Below are 15018 nucleotides of genomic sequence, written 5' to 3' on the forward strand. Positions count from 1 at the left end.
GGGCGCTCGCCAGACAGACAGACAGAGACAGAGAGACAGAAAGCGAGAAATCACCCCCCAGGGCGGATGGCCACGGCCCAATCCCTGGGAGCAGGAAAATTTTGAGGCATCATCTCTGGTCACCCTGGCTCCCAGCACTTCTGCGTGTCCTTAAATCAACTTCCGCTTGCTTATAGCTACTTCTTTTCCAAACCCTGTTATTGCTGTTCTTTATTCAGTCTAGCGAATGAGGCTGTGGGAGGTGAAGAATGCCCTCTCGCACACAAGTGACACCTGTGCACTTTGCAATCAGCACTCCTCAGTGGGCTGACAATGATACTGAAGATTCGTTCGATGTTTCCTTGGGCACCAATCAAGCAAACAAAACCTACGTGCAGTCAGATTCTGTCATTGGCTGTGGAGAAAGGCAAGTTGTCACACATTTCTGTCATCTAAGCGGACGAGCATTTGAAGGGACAGAAGAACCAGGGTCGCATAAGCCTGGAACTTAGGAACAGGACAGTGTTTATGAATAGAATTTGGATCACCGTGTTCCTGGTCTCTTTTCACGGACATCTACAACTATGGGAAGTGCAAACAGTAACTAAGAGTCCACCGTGACCCTTGAGGTCAGGTAGAGCATTGCGTCCCCCCTCGGTCCATATGAAAAAGCCCTAACCCCTAAGAGGACTATATTTAAAAATAAGACCTTAAAAGAGATCATTAAAGTTAAAGGAAGTCATGAGAATAGGACCCTGATTCAATAGGACTGGTGTCCTTATAAAAAGGACACGTGCAGAGAAAAGGCAATATGAGGACATGACAAGGAAGCCACCCTCTGCTAGCCAAGGAGTGAGGACAAGGAGAAATCAAACCTGCGGACACGTAGTTCCTGGACTTCGAGCTCCAAAACTATGAGACAATAATTTCCTGGCATTTCTACATGTCCTTAAATCAACCTCTGATTGCTTGTAGCAACTTAATAAATTTAGCCGCCCAGCCTGTGGTATTGTTTTGGCAGCCCTAGCAACGAAGACCCTTGGGGTGGTTTATAGGTATCATGCCATCCCATTGCCATGTCAAGTGGCAGCCCGGAATCATGGAGATAGCCAGAATTCCGTTAGCCTGACATGCACGCCGCATTCGGCTTCTTTGTCCATTTCCACTTCTTTTGTGCATTATTCTAATAACGAAAGGAGTAGAAGTCCTATCAATTACGTTCAGCATGGTGGACACAGCTAGATACTCTGCATCATCTTGTGGAGAAAGGCAAGATGGGCCAGCACTCAGATGTAGCTATAAAGAGGGACTTTGGAGGCAAGTGTGACTAATTTCAATTCTGTGCTTAGGACTGTAGGAAGAGCAGGCTCGATCATTGAAGATTTTGCAAAGAAGGAAAAGTTTGAATAGGACCATTTGGGTCTCTGTTGCTATCTATCAAATCATTCCAAACTTAGTGGCATCAATGAACCACCATTTAATAAGGCCCAAGTTGTCTGTGAATCAGGAATTTGGATAGGATTCAGTGTGGACAGCTTGTCTCTATGCTACCTGGGATCCCAGCTGGGAGTGATTCAGACAACAGGGCGTTAGGAGCATCTACTTCAAGATGGCTTCTTCACTCATGTGCTGGTGCTTAGGCTGAAAGACAGGCTCCACTGTCTGGAGCTAGATGGACGATCACAGCACCTGCCTATGGGCTCTCCAACACTGCAGCCTCAGAGGAGACTGCCTCCTACACAGTGGTTCAGGGTTTCGATAGGAAGCACTCCTAACAAACAAGGCAGGCACGTAGTCTTTCACGATGTCGCTCAGTGGTCATGTAGCTTCATTCCTACTACACTCACTGGTGGAAGCAGTCCCATTTAAAAGGAGGAGACACAGACACCACCTGTCTTTGGAAGGAGTAGTCAAACATTTGTTGCCATGTTTTAAAAACTCATAAGGATGAGACCAGCAGTTGATGTAATGGCTATGTCGTTGGACTCCCATGTAGTCTACTGCAGTTCAAGTCCCAGACCCAGTGACTTAAACTCATGCCAGGTGCATGTGTGTGCATGTCCTAGATCCTGAGAGGAGAATGGAGGAGAAGGGATTGCAGCGTGGCCATTCTCCTACCGCCCCACCCCCCACACCCAGGGGGAGATTTCTCACTTTCTGTCTCTCTGTCTCTCTCTGTCTTTCTGGTGAGCGCACATGCCCTATAGCAAAAACCTCTCCAAAAAAAAAAAAAAACCTCATGAGGATCTCAGAGCAGAAATAGGATTTCAATACACATGCACTGAAACTGTATTGCCTAATTTTTTTTCTGATTGTATAAGAAATGCACATTTATCATTTAAAAGAAATTACAACTATGGAAACATAGAGATTATTCATTATTTCAGTAGGTAAGTTGTGTGACTGGGTCTAAGCTAGGAATTTGAGCTATACTCTTGCACAAGACATAGTTCCTTCCCTCAAAGAGTTTACAGCCTGCTAAAGTTCCCTCGATCACAACATCAAGAGTTAACAACCATGTGTTGTCTTTCTCGATTTGAAAATAACAAATTGAGATCATTCCGTACGTAGAGTCATGTCTTGGTTTATTTGTTTCCTCTTGGTACATAAGATATTGTGAGAATTTCCCTCATGACAAATATTCTACCAAAATCACCATTTTAAATTGATGTATCACATATTATCATATGAATATGCCATTGCTTCTTCAGACATTTCCTTGCTATTGGGAAACATTTTCAAGATTTTATTTTGCAGTAGCAAAATAATACTGTAATAAATATACTTATACATCTTTATGCTTCTCTGACAATTTTCAGATAAAATGTTTAACTAGTTGAATTACTAGTTCAAAAGCACAGAAGATTTCAGAAGCTCTGGATCAGTGTTCCAGCAAGGTCTGCGGGAATGCGGGACTGGTCTGTTTAGCATGCGTCTGAGTGCTTTCCACCTGAGCCACATTGAGCCACAGACCCTGAGGGAAGGAGGCCTGGCCCCAGGTATGAGGGGGAAATTTGATTGAGTCTGAATTGAATCCCATTCCCCCAAAAACGTGCTGAAGGAATCCAGGCTGCAAACTATTAATACAATCAGCAGAGGACCAGCATGGACTTGGCAGCTAAAGAAATGGATTCTAGAAAATGATGACAGCGGAGTGAGGTAAGTGAAAGACATTCTAGTGCAACTTTAGGGTGACATTTTGAAATCGAGTGTGACTAAAGGTTCATTGTGGGTGTCAATTAGGGCTTCTTAGGGGACAAGTAACAAAAAGCGATCAGGGCTAATTGAAGTCCGAAGGGAGTTTACTGGGAAAAACACTGATCTTTCAATGGCCCAACTGGAAACCAGACTCAGACACCAGGACAGGACCAGGGGAACACCATCACATGAAAGCGAGGTCTAAGACTTCCTCACAGAAGTCACCTGGTCACATGCTGTGAATAATGAACTAGCTCAGATTAGTGTGTCTTTTGATGACTTCATCCACATTTCAGATTCCAGAGGAAAAGGATCCTCACTGACCTCATTGGCTCACAGGCCTGTCCTTCAGCCAGGGGAGGGCAGGCACCTTGACGATAGCCTGCCATAGATGAGAGAAGTCATTCCCAGAGGTAGGTCAGCATACGACCCCCACCAAAACCCAAAACTGGCCACCAAGTCATGTTACCTGGCAGGGGAGGTACACTAAGGTTTGCCCACCATTAATCCCTGGTCCTAAATTAATTCACCACATTGGGTTCCTGCCTCCCCCTCCTCCCACACTCCACCAAAGCAGAAGTGTGTGGAAATGAAGAGACCTAAAAGCTATCAGGCTTTGATGAGACAGGAATAAGAAATTCTAACTACAAGCCATAATGTACAAGGTGCAGTGCTGGAAGTTGGTATGAATAAATAATTAAAATAAATAATTCTGCTTTAACTTGAACTGAGTTTTAGCCTCTCCCCCCATCCCCTTCTTTTTCATCTGGAACTCTGGGCTTTGGCTGATTAAAGCAACTAGGGAGCAAGTTAACTGGAAAGAGTCTTGGCTGAGAGCCAGACCAGGTCCCACCTGCTGCCTTCTACTGCCCCCCTCTCTCCTGATGAACCCAGTGCAGAAGGAAGAAGTCAAAAAGATATCATTGCCTGGCTTTCTTTGGCAGGGTGGGTGGGAATACTGACATCTTAGGAGCCTGGCCTCCCCGCGAAGTCCCTCTCATAGGACAAGGCTGTGCGCCCCCTGCCTGTCTTTCCCTCCCAGCTGGTAGGAATTACTCCTTATCCCAGTGGGTTAAAATGAGGCTATCGGGCCTGCAGATACTCTGGTGCCAGGGAATAGGAAGGAGAGAGACCCCCCTGAAAGACCCCCATCATTCAGCCAGGCAGTCACAGGAGGAAAGAGGGGACAGGTAAATTTCAGGGACAGACAAGGAGACAGAAGACTCACTGTCCTTGGGGAACATGAAGAAGCCAAGGGTCAGGAAGGGATTTATGAGGATGGGAGTTCACGCTGGGAAGGAGGACCCGTGCGGAAAGGAGGGTGGTCAGGGAATGGCCAGCCCCACTCGTTCTGAAGAGTCCCCGTTGCTTCCTTTACTAGGAGAATCATCTCAGAGCGCTGCAGGTCAGCCTTGTCTAGATATTCCCTGCAAAACACCAGGACTGTAGGTCATTCACTGCTCTTTGAGAAGTGGGTCAAATGGAGAGCGTGGTCCTGCACTCACCTCCAGAATCAACTGGAGTCTTCAAGAACACATTTTTTTTTATTAATTAATTTCTATTAACATAAAATTGCACATATTTGTGGGAGTGCACTGTGATTTTTCAGGGATACAATGGATAATAAAGTCAGAATGGGACCAGCAGATGGCATAATGGTTATGTCACTAGACTCCCACATAGTCAACCATGGTTCAAGTCCCAGACCTGGCAGCTTAAAATTCACACTGGGTATGTGTGTGTGTGTGCCCAAAATCCCAAGAGGAGCATGGAGGAGAAGGGATTGCGGGTGCCCATCTCTCTCACTTTCTGTCTCTCTGTCTCTCCAGCAAGTTTATGCACTCTAAAGCAAAAAAATCTCTCTCCAAAAAATAATAATTAAATCAGGGTAATGATCATACTCATCATCTCAATCATTTGTCATTACGTTTTTTTTCTTTAGGTTTTTGCTATAGGGCACATGTGCTTGCTGGAGGGGGGTTGGGGGAGTGAGAAATCACCACCCAGGTAGGATGGCCACACTGCAATCCCTTCTATTCCATTCTCCTCCCGGGAGTTTGGGCATGCACGCTTGGTGGAATTTTCATTCCATCAGGGCTGAGATTGGAACTGCAATAGGCCACGTAGGAGTCCAGTGCCTTAACCACCTCACCACCTGCTGGCTCCCTGGTTGTCATTACTTCATTAGGCATATTAAAAATCCTCTTTGTTAGGTACTCTGAGATACACAGCGAGTTGTTGCTAACTATCTTCTACTAGACATTCCTCTTCTGATCCATCTGTAGTTTTGTTTCTGGTAACCAACATCCCTCTGTTCCTCCCACCCTCAATCCTTCCCAGCCTCTAGCAGTCATTCTTTATCTTTCCAAAAGGACACTCTGGAAAAAACTTCAGGATCTTTACATTTGCAGTGGTATGGCAAGATCCAAGGAGCTACCAAGAAATCCCTTCCAGAATCTCAGAGGGTAGAGAAATGGCCATTCGTTCAAGGATGCTTCAGTGGCCCCTCAGTCAAGATCCGAGTAGGACCACCAGGAAGCTTCTGCACAGAAAGGTTCAGTGGTCCTGCCACATGCCAACTTTAGAAACTGTCACACATCCGGTAAGTGTAAAGATATTAACAAAGTTCTGATTTTTCCCAGGATGCACACTTCAATATTTTTTCTGAAATATCAAATTAGTTTAATTTCCACTGCCCCCTACCCCCACCTCTGGTTCTTAGTTTACCTGGTCTGCTCTGGAGTCACTAAGTACTAGGTGAGGTCCCACGAGGCCCCAGCAGAGGGACTTTGCTAAGAAGGAAGAGGTCACCTATGTGCACAGCAAGAATGACGTCTAGACAGGGGGAACTTCCTGCCCAGAGATGGGAGTCACCGGGACTTGTTCCCAAAGAAGAGACAGTCTGTCCTGGGCAGGCTTTGTACACCCCACAAGGCTTCTCCAGGAGAGCTCCCACCCCATCTGTGGAGCAAAGGCTGAAGAACCACAAGCAGGTTGTGCACATCTGAAAGGGTATCTGGGGAACCAACAGTTGGTGTAATGGCTATGTCCCTGGACTCCCATGTAGTCAACCGCAGTTCGAGTCTTGGACCCGGTGGCTTAAACTCATGCCAGGCATATGTGCGTGCATCCCCAAGATCCAGAAAGGAGAATGGAGGAGAAGGGATTGTAGCATGGCCATCCTCCCTGGGCAGGGGCAGGGGGGGGTGGGGAGGGAAAGGGAGTGATTTCTCACTTTCCATCTCTCTGTTTCTCTGTCTTTCTGGCAAACGCACACGCCTTATAGCTAAAACTTCTCAAAAAAAAAAAAAAGGGGGGGGGCATCTGGGATGGACCATCACCCTAGGAGCTGGCTTTGCAGTGCAGCCTTCTGCTCAGTGACCCTTACTCCTGGTCAGAGGGCCTCCAAGTCCCAAATATATCTGCACACTCCGCCATCCCTCCCTCATAGCCACTCTTCTCTGCCTCTCCCTGTGCTGCACCCTGACCAGCCGGCCTCTGAGCCCAGCCCCACTGCAGCTAGGAGGACGTTTCTCTCCCCCAAATTTAGGGGTGCCTCAGCTCTCCCTTCACTGTTGTCCACACTTCCATTTTCTTTTCCATTTTTGATCTGCTTTTGGTCTCATCCAAAATCCATTATACGCTCCCATAGGCCAAGGATCCATGTGTTCCCAGATTTCTGGGATAAGCTAAATTTGTTTTTAGAATACTTCATTTTTAGTGCATATATTTGGAAGTATCTCAGAATCACAGGTCCTAGAGATAGAAGAGACCTCTACCACATGCATTTGCAAAGGGGTGCAGGTCCCCAGTTTTCACAGTGTGAGAAGAATAGCCATCCAGTGTTCCTGCCCAGGGCTGACTGCCCAAGGGCCAAGGGAATATCTTAAGGGGAGGGAAGTACAGGCTTAAAGGGGAACAGGGAGCCACCCAAGTGCATGGTGTCCCCACAGAGGGACCCATGCCAGCCAGACCTCCTAGAAGCAGACGTAGTACAGACCCTCACGCACAGTCAGTGCTTCTCTGTGTCCCTATCACCAGATGTTTGCTGCGATAGCTTAACTGGGGAGTACTTCCACACATCGCCAAAACCAGTGATCATTAACCACTTACCATATGCTTTGAGGACAGAGCAAACGCTACTACCCCTTCCTCCTGAAGGTGCACATACACATAGACAGAATGCTTCCTGCACATTTCAGGGGTCCACAGCCTCCCTGAGACCCGTTTAGCATTGACTCCGAGATAAGAACCACTGTGTGAACTGGATCTTGCAAACACGCTGTAAGCTAGCTGCCGCAGGTCCTGTGCCTCCTGTCTAGCAGGTGGGAAAGCTGAAGGGCAGAGAGGCAGGGACTCACCTCGACTACTGAGCCGCAGGTGGCTACATCTCCCTCCCCAAGTTCTAGGTCTCTTTGGGTGGCTCTTTTGTAGGGTGTCCTTAGAAGTACAAAATCTATACAGAAAATACCTCTGCCTTTAGCACATGTAAGTCAGAACAGCCACTACAATTCTCTCCTTCTCATCCTGGTCACCAAACTGGGCATCTGACGAAACAGCACCCCCACAGCCTATCACTCGCCAGGGCAATGACGAATGTCCCTCCTGGTGCCAGCGGAGTGTGGTGCCAGCGACCTGGGTGTGGCTGTGAATCTTTCATTTTCTTATCCGAGGCCCCAGGCCACCTCGGCCAACCTGAATGCAGCTGACAGGAAGCCGGCTGGGAGCCCGGCCATGTGAAGTTAGTTACTGCCCTCTGGCAGATCTTCTCGTGCTTTGGTCTGAGATGTTCTGTACCAAACCACCAGCCCTATACGCAACCGTCCCCTGACACCAAGGCCTTGTTCTCAGCCCGGCCAATGACTGGATAGGGAAAGCAGCAGAGGAGGGCACCCGGAGGGCACCCGGCCAAGGTGCTGTGTAACAGCTCCAGCTTCCACTGTCTGGTACCGTGTGAGGAGGCGACCCCTCAGTCACTGCCACGACTCTCCACCTTCTACTGCCTCAACGAGGGGACAAGGCAGTCCCCAGGAGAAGACTGCTGCCCCGGCCGTGCCATGAGTCTACCACGGCCACTCAGACGTCGTGCGGGTTCTGAGTCACCACCAAGGAGCTTGAACCGAGGAACTGATCCACATTCATTTCTCCTGGCTAGACAGAGTAGAGCGGCTTCAAAGATAAGTATGGGGGGTGGTTTTCTTCATCACCGTGCACCGTGTTTGGACAGATGTGCTTCGTCACAGCTCCAGCGGCCCAGGGGCCTGCGTTGTAGCTGATGGGTGGGCCCAGCCCAGGAGGCCAGGGCGATTCTCCATGGGGATTGCCCCCTGCACTCCAGAAACTTCCAACTCATCTACACGTGCAGCCCCAGGGCTGGTGCCGAAACATCCATAGGTGTGCCCCTTCCGTGAGCTTCTACGTGTGACCTTTTTACACCGTGGTGGTTGCCCACACCTTCTGAGAAAAAACCAAGTCTTTCCTGTCAGCTTTTGTTTATTTTTCTATGTTTCCTTCTTTCCTGAAAGAGACAGAGTGAGGGGAGACAAGCACCTTGAACAGGGTCTCACAGTAGCTTACCAGCTGCGCCACACGAGACGGACCTGAGCACTTCATCTGGTCTCTTCAGAGACAGAGTGAGGGGAGACAAGCACCTTGAACAGGGTCTCACAGTAGCTTACCAGCTGCGCCTACGAGACAGACCTGAGCACTTCATCCGGTCTCTTCCGCCGCCAGGACATAGGATTCTGAGATACTTGCAAATATACGCACTGAAAATGAATTGTTCCACAGACAAACTGCGGTACATACGAAATTTCCCATACCTGAATCTTGTTTCGTTTAAGCCTCAGGAGGAATTTGATCATTTACTTTTGAGGCGCAAGCTCTCTTCTCCATTAAATACTACATAAAAACAGCAAGATGTTCTACTAAATGTTCACGTTACCATAGCAAACAAAGGGAGAGACTGTAAGATCTGAAAGGTAAACATGTAGCTTGTTATTCCAAAAAAGTAAATGGAACAAAAAGAAGAAAGTTGGCTCCATCCCGTATCCCCACACACCCCACAGCCTAGGGCGAGCCACAGAGGCAGGCCCTCGCTTCCTCTCCCGCCAGCCAGCGTCCTTCCTGAGTCCTCTGAGCCTCCCTGCTGCCTGTCAGGGTTTCCCTGTCTACATAGTCCCCACTGCTCAAATATGGCTCCTTCGTGAAGACTTCTCGCAGTCATCTGCCCTCTGGAGTTGTCTGTGTCCAGTTCCAGGTCCTCTGTGTGCTGTGAGGACACTGACCACCCGCTGGCTTATCTTACATGTGTGGTTTGTACACACTTACCTGGTAAGCTATTGCCACCCCAGGCCACCAAGGAGGCCAGTTTACCCTGTACATTCCGGGCACAGAATAAGCCTCGGTCAAGGGGCAGACTTTTTATCTGATGCGTTTGCCGAGGGGTGCAGTCCCCCAGATTTCACAGTATGAGAGTAATGGTCCAGTGGTTCCACCCAGACTCGAATGCTTCGAGATCAAAGGATTGTCTTAAAGGGAAGGGAGGACTGGCCTACAGGGGAACAGGGAGCTGCCCAAGTGCGAGATTTACGGATAGAGGATGTCCTCATCTCTGTGCTGATTAAGGGACCCTTGCCAGTCAGACCCCCTAGGAGCAGATGTGGGGACCAGCTGAGCGTGTTGAAAGTCAGAAGCCAAAATTTATCTGGAGAGAGCATCTGTCCAGGCATGTTGGGAACCGTTTTAGGAAATCGGGTTTCTAACCGAGTAGATAGCTTTCTTTGAGTGCCGGGAGTGTGGGGATCTCGCTGTGGATCCTGACCACGTGTCCTGCAACCAAGGCTCCAGCTCAGACTTCCCTAAGTCTGGGTTTGCCCTGCGGACCTTCTCACCCTGGTTCACTGCCTGTGCCTTGGCTACTGCTTACACGAGGTACCCTTGTGTTTGCTGTCACAAATGCACCATTTTTATTTTGGCATCTCCAGTATGGAGCCCACGGCTGTATCGTTTGCCCCACTCCAGGGTGGAGTTCACAAAAGGAAAGGCCCTGGTTTTCTCTCTGAAGACCATCCTAGTTTCTTTCTTTCTTTTTTTTATTAAGTGTTATTTATTTATTTTATTTATTAATATTTTTTAACTTGCGATAGGGCACCAGAGAGAGAGAAAGAAAGTGAGAAAAGAAGCCACCTGGTCCAGGATTCGAACTGCTGTCACCCGAGTGGGAGTTCAGACTTTAACCGCCATGCCATCTGCTGCTCCCCCCACCACCACCCTAGTTTCTAACAGCAAATGAACATGGATTATTCCCTCAGTCCCAGTCCCTTGGTCTATGACTCAGGAAGTTGCTCTTGTCAGCTCACGAGATGAGCAGGAAACGGTGTGGAGAAATCCAGATCCCTGGCTCACCCCATCCCTGAAGTGAGCCTCACTGCTGGCACCAGCGAGTGACTTGGGCAGCCTTCTGCTCGCATCAAACGAGCAAAAAAGACAGATGTCGAGAAACCAGGTCCTTTTTGCAGGAAAGCACAAATGCGTTACAAGATCGTTTTACAGCTCCCACTAATCATTTACTCATATTTTACTCACGCCACAGGTGATCTCCTTCTGCTCAGAAGAAAGATGACGTTCTGTAAAACAGGCTTGGGTGGAATCCTTGGCACAGAGAAGAAAGCGGTGAGATCATATGCCCAAAGGGTATAATCCAGGGATTGGCGATATCCCGGGAGATAACGCCAATCAGGGCCATAGCATTCCTGGCAGCTGCCTCCCTCCACCCTGAGAAGGCCAGGCCTTCCTGGGGATCCGCAGGCCTGTGGCCGTGCACACTGTTGGCCATGCGCTGCACTCGGGAAGCTGGCTGTGTGCTTGCACTGGGAGTGAGCACTTGGGCAAATGCAGTGAGCTGTCACTGGTATGGCCTTCTTTGGAGCAGACACAGGGCCACATCACCTCTGCTGCTCTTGTTCAAACAAAGAGACCGTTCTTTGCATCACATTTCCCCAAACTTTCTTACACTCATGGTGACACCAGAGTGAGTCACCTAAGGCAAAGGCCTCTGTGCTAGCACAAGAGATTGGCTTCTGCTTTGGGTTCCAGTCTTGGAGGCCTGTGTCCTTCTCAGAAACTGTGGTTTCAGGGAGCACCTTTCTCCTCAGACTGATCCTTCACAGTGATTGGCTGGCAAAGGGTTGTCACACCTACCCGTGACTGTCACTCCCTGGGATTTGAACTGCAGATAATTCATCAGAATCTGGGATGCCCTGAGTGCTCTGGCATGCCAGCTACCACTTCCTGGGTGTTGACTCAGAGATATTTACATATGTAATTTAATCCTCGCACGATTCTGCACTCATTTTACAAGAAACTCCCTCAACCCTGGTGATGTTCACGTACACCTGGACCAAGGAGACCTAGCTAAGCTTGAAACAAAGCTTGTGGGGCAAGAGGCCAGATTCGCCATGTCTAGACACCCCATGTCTCAACAGTGGCTGTCTGCTTACAAGTTTAGCTTCTCAAGAAAGTTGCTATTGGAAGTTCCATGTCTCCAGGGAAGAAGGTGACACACAGGAGTCCCTTGGCTGTGGCTGGCCTGGGGTAGCGAATAACCCAGGAGCAGAGAACAGAGGGCCATAGAAACTCCAACCGGCGGAGCCAGCAATTCTGTTTTTAATTCTCCAAGAGATGCTAGAAATCTAGGAGATTTTTTTTTAAAGGGGGGAATCTTCTAGTTTTGAATGTTGTCAATTGATTAATAAACAAACAAAACAAAACTTAACACCCTGCAGGCAACATAGCACAGTTGTGGGCTGGCTTGCAATTTCTAGGTTAGTCTTTCTCTCTAGATATAAAAATCACAACATAGGAGAGAAAGCAATCCAGTCTTTTATTGCTTCGCTTTGTTTTTCATAAAATATACTTTTTATTAGAATATATAAAAATTCTCAAAAATTATAACAAAGTTCTAAAAATTATAAATGCTCAGTTATTTTTGCCAGTAAGTTTATTTTTCATATTAATACCACCTTCTGGGTCAGCTCCATAGCACAATGGTTAAGCACTGTGCTTTGGGAGCAAGATCCCACATGGTTGACCACGGCTCGATCCCAGCCCTTGAAAACCATGCTGAGCATATTCCCCAAATCCTAGTAGGATAGAAAAATGGAGAAAAAAAAGGACTATGGCTTAACCGCACCCCACTGGGGGGTTCTTTCTCTCTGTGTCAGAAGCAGGAGCTCACCCACCATCTGGCAATTTAAAAAACCACCTTCGGATCCAGCAGTTAGTGTAATGGCTGTGTTGTTGGACTCCCATGTAGTCGACCGTGGTTCGAGTCCCGGACCCGGTGGCTTAAACTCACACTGGTCATGTATGCGTAAGTGCCCCAGATCCTGAGAGGAGAATGAAGGAGAAGGGATTACAGCGTGGCCATCCCCCCTGGGCAGTGATTTATCGCTTTCTGTCTCTCTGTCTCTCTCTGTCTTTCTGGTGAGTGCATGCACCCTAAAGCAAAAACCTCTCAAAAAAAAAAAAAAGTGTATTCGGGCATGTTTGAGAGAAGGGAAATTGCAGCCATTTCTAGAGGGTATCTGGCTTTCCCTCCAGAGGCAAGTTCTGTGAAGGCTGGATCCCAGCTCTTGATCTTGAAACATGACTTAGGCAACATTCCCAAATCTGCAAAGCAGTTGCTCCCCAATGGCTTCACTCTATTGGAAAGGTGCACCTCAGGCTACTTTGCATCTGGAATTACTTACTGCCTACTACTTTGCTCCAACCCTGTTCATCAATGCCTTATTTCCTTGAGCCCAGGTTGTGTGACTGCAGGACAGACCTCTGCGGTTCTCAGTCTCCATCAGTCCTCTGACTCTCACTGGCTCCTTCTCACAAGGCCTCAGCCCTTTTTTCCCAAGGAACATTGCATAACACTTTTTAGCAAAAACACATTTTAAAAGGTAATAATTAACCGCATGCTAGCACTGACATGTCAAGAATAGGTAAAAAGTAGACTAAAGTAAGGCTGTTTCTTTTGTCAAGAAGGTTTCTAGGCCAGTCTGTGGCCTGGTGGTTAAGGCAGCTAGATCTCATATAGCCAAACATATAGTTCAAGTCCTAGGCCCAGCAACTTGAGAACCATGCCAGGGAGCTCTGTGCATTACCAGACTCCCAACAGGGAGAAACGGAGAACAGAGGATTGCAGCACGACCATGCCTCTGAAGGAGGTGCCTTCTTGCTTTCTCTCTCTTTCTCTCTCTCTCTGGAAATTTCATGCATCCTCTGGCAGGGAAAAATAAAAGTTGCCAGACAATGTAAGAAGCTTTCAATAGCAGATACTTCTTGCCAGATGGTATAAAGCACATCTGGGGCCTGGAGCTCTCTTTTACACTTGTCTATGAGAGAAGACAAGAAGCGAATTTTTATAATGGAGGTCCTGGTAGCACCTGGTCGAGCAAGACCCCAGCAAGAGTAACCAAGAGCAGGGATTCAGACACGTGGCCTGGACTTGATAGCTAGCCCTGCCCCCAGCTCAGGATGTGGCTGAGGATGAGTCATTTTACCTCTCTCGGCCATGAGCTCCTCATCTCTTAGATGAAATGCTCAGAGGGGAAAAGGGAAACTAGAGTAACATCCATTGAGAATCCACCAGGAAGCCAAGTCCCATTCTTGGTATTTTACACACAGATTCTTGTTTGTCCTCACAACATGACATTTGAATCCATGTCAGAGGACAAATGACTGACAGGTGGCACGGCCAGAACCCAAAGCTGAATCTCTCGAACTTGAACGTTAAGCCTTTTCTATGAGTGAAGCTTAAAGTGCTTCTCACACTGTGTCAATGAAACACTCCCAGCAAGTGAAAAAAATAATCACATGTGTAGTTTGACAAGGCTGCTATCACAAAGTCCCACACACCAGGTGGCTTACACAATACACGCTTATTGTCTCACAATTCCAGAGGTCAGAAGTCCAAGCCAGTGTGTCAGCAACGTTGGTTCCTTCTGAGGAGTGTGAAGAAAGGATCTGTTCTAGGATTCTCCTCTAGTTTCTGGGGGTTTGTTGGCAAACTTTGGCACCCCTTGGCTTGTAGAGACATCACCTCACCTCTGCCTCCATCTTCACATGGAGCTCCCCCAGTGTGTGCATTGTGTTCAAATTTCCCCTTCTTATAAGGACATCAACCATACTGGAGTAAGTAGTCCCTACTAAACCTTATCTAAACTTAATTGTATCTACAGAGCTGGCCCTGTGGCCTAGTGGTTAAGGAAGCCACATCACATGAGGCCAACGACATGCTTCCTGCCCCAGACCCAGCACTTTGAAAAACATGCCAGGTACATGTGCATGTGTGCCCAAACTCCCAACAAGATGGAGAAATGGAGAAGGGATTGCAGCATGACCACATCCCACTGGGAGTTGCTAACTCTTTCCTTCTCCTTCTCTTTCTTTCTCTGGAGAGCACATGCACCCTCTGGCAAATAAAATCAGTAAATAAATAAACATTTTAAAATTACATCTGCAATGCCCTATTTCCAAATAAATTCACATTTCAAAGAACTGTCTTGGAGTTTAGTACTTCAGTGTATTTTGGGGGCTACATTCCCACTGCTAACACTTCAGGAGTCTGAAAGGATTGCTTATGCTACCCACTGTAACCGTAAATGTTTTTAGAGCGTTAACTTTAAAACCCATGCCAACTGAGCACTCAGCTCCATTATTATCCATTATTATATCACTATTTAATATGAAAAACAGTTCTCCAAAGTCTGTGAGTCAAATTAGTGATCCAGATAAATTATTCCACTTGATCCTCAGGGCCCAGAACCCACCCCCCCATCTCCCGGCCCC

The 15018-nt window shown here is 47.7% G+C and overlaps 1 long non-coding RNA gene across 1 annotated transcript in view; it reads left to right on the forward strand.

The window, feature by feature from the left end:
- The first annotated feature begins 5574 nt into the window (after nucleotides 1-5574).
- Nucleotides 5575-15018, forward strand: part of LOC114007999 (uncharacterized) — a 14888-nt gene continuing 5444 nt past the window's right edge. Inside the window, exons 1-2 of the long non-coding RNA XR_003549563.1 lie at nucleotides 5575-5779; nucleotides 10772-10851. This is a non-coding gene — a long non-coding RNA (uncharacterized LOC114007999). The remainder of the gene's footprint in view (nucleotides 5780-10771; nucleotides 10852-15018) is intronic.

The sequence above is a fragment of the Tupaia chinensis genome, unplaced genomic scaffold, assembly GCF_000334495.1.
Source record: "Tupaia chinensis unplaced genomic scaffold, TupChi_1.0 Scaffold000272_1, whole genome shotgun sequence".
Classification (NCBI taxonomy): domain Eukaryota; kingdom Metazoa; phylum Chordata; class Mammalia; order Scandentia; family Tupaiidae; genus Tupaia; species Tupaia belangeri.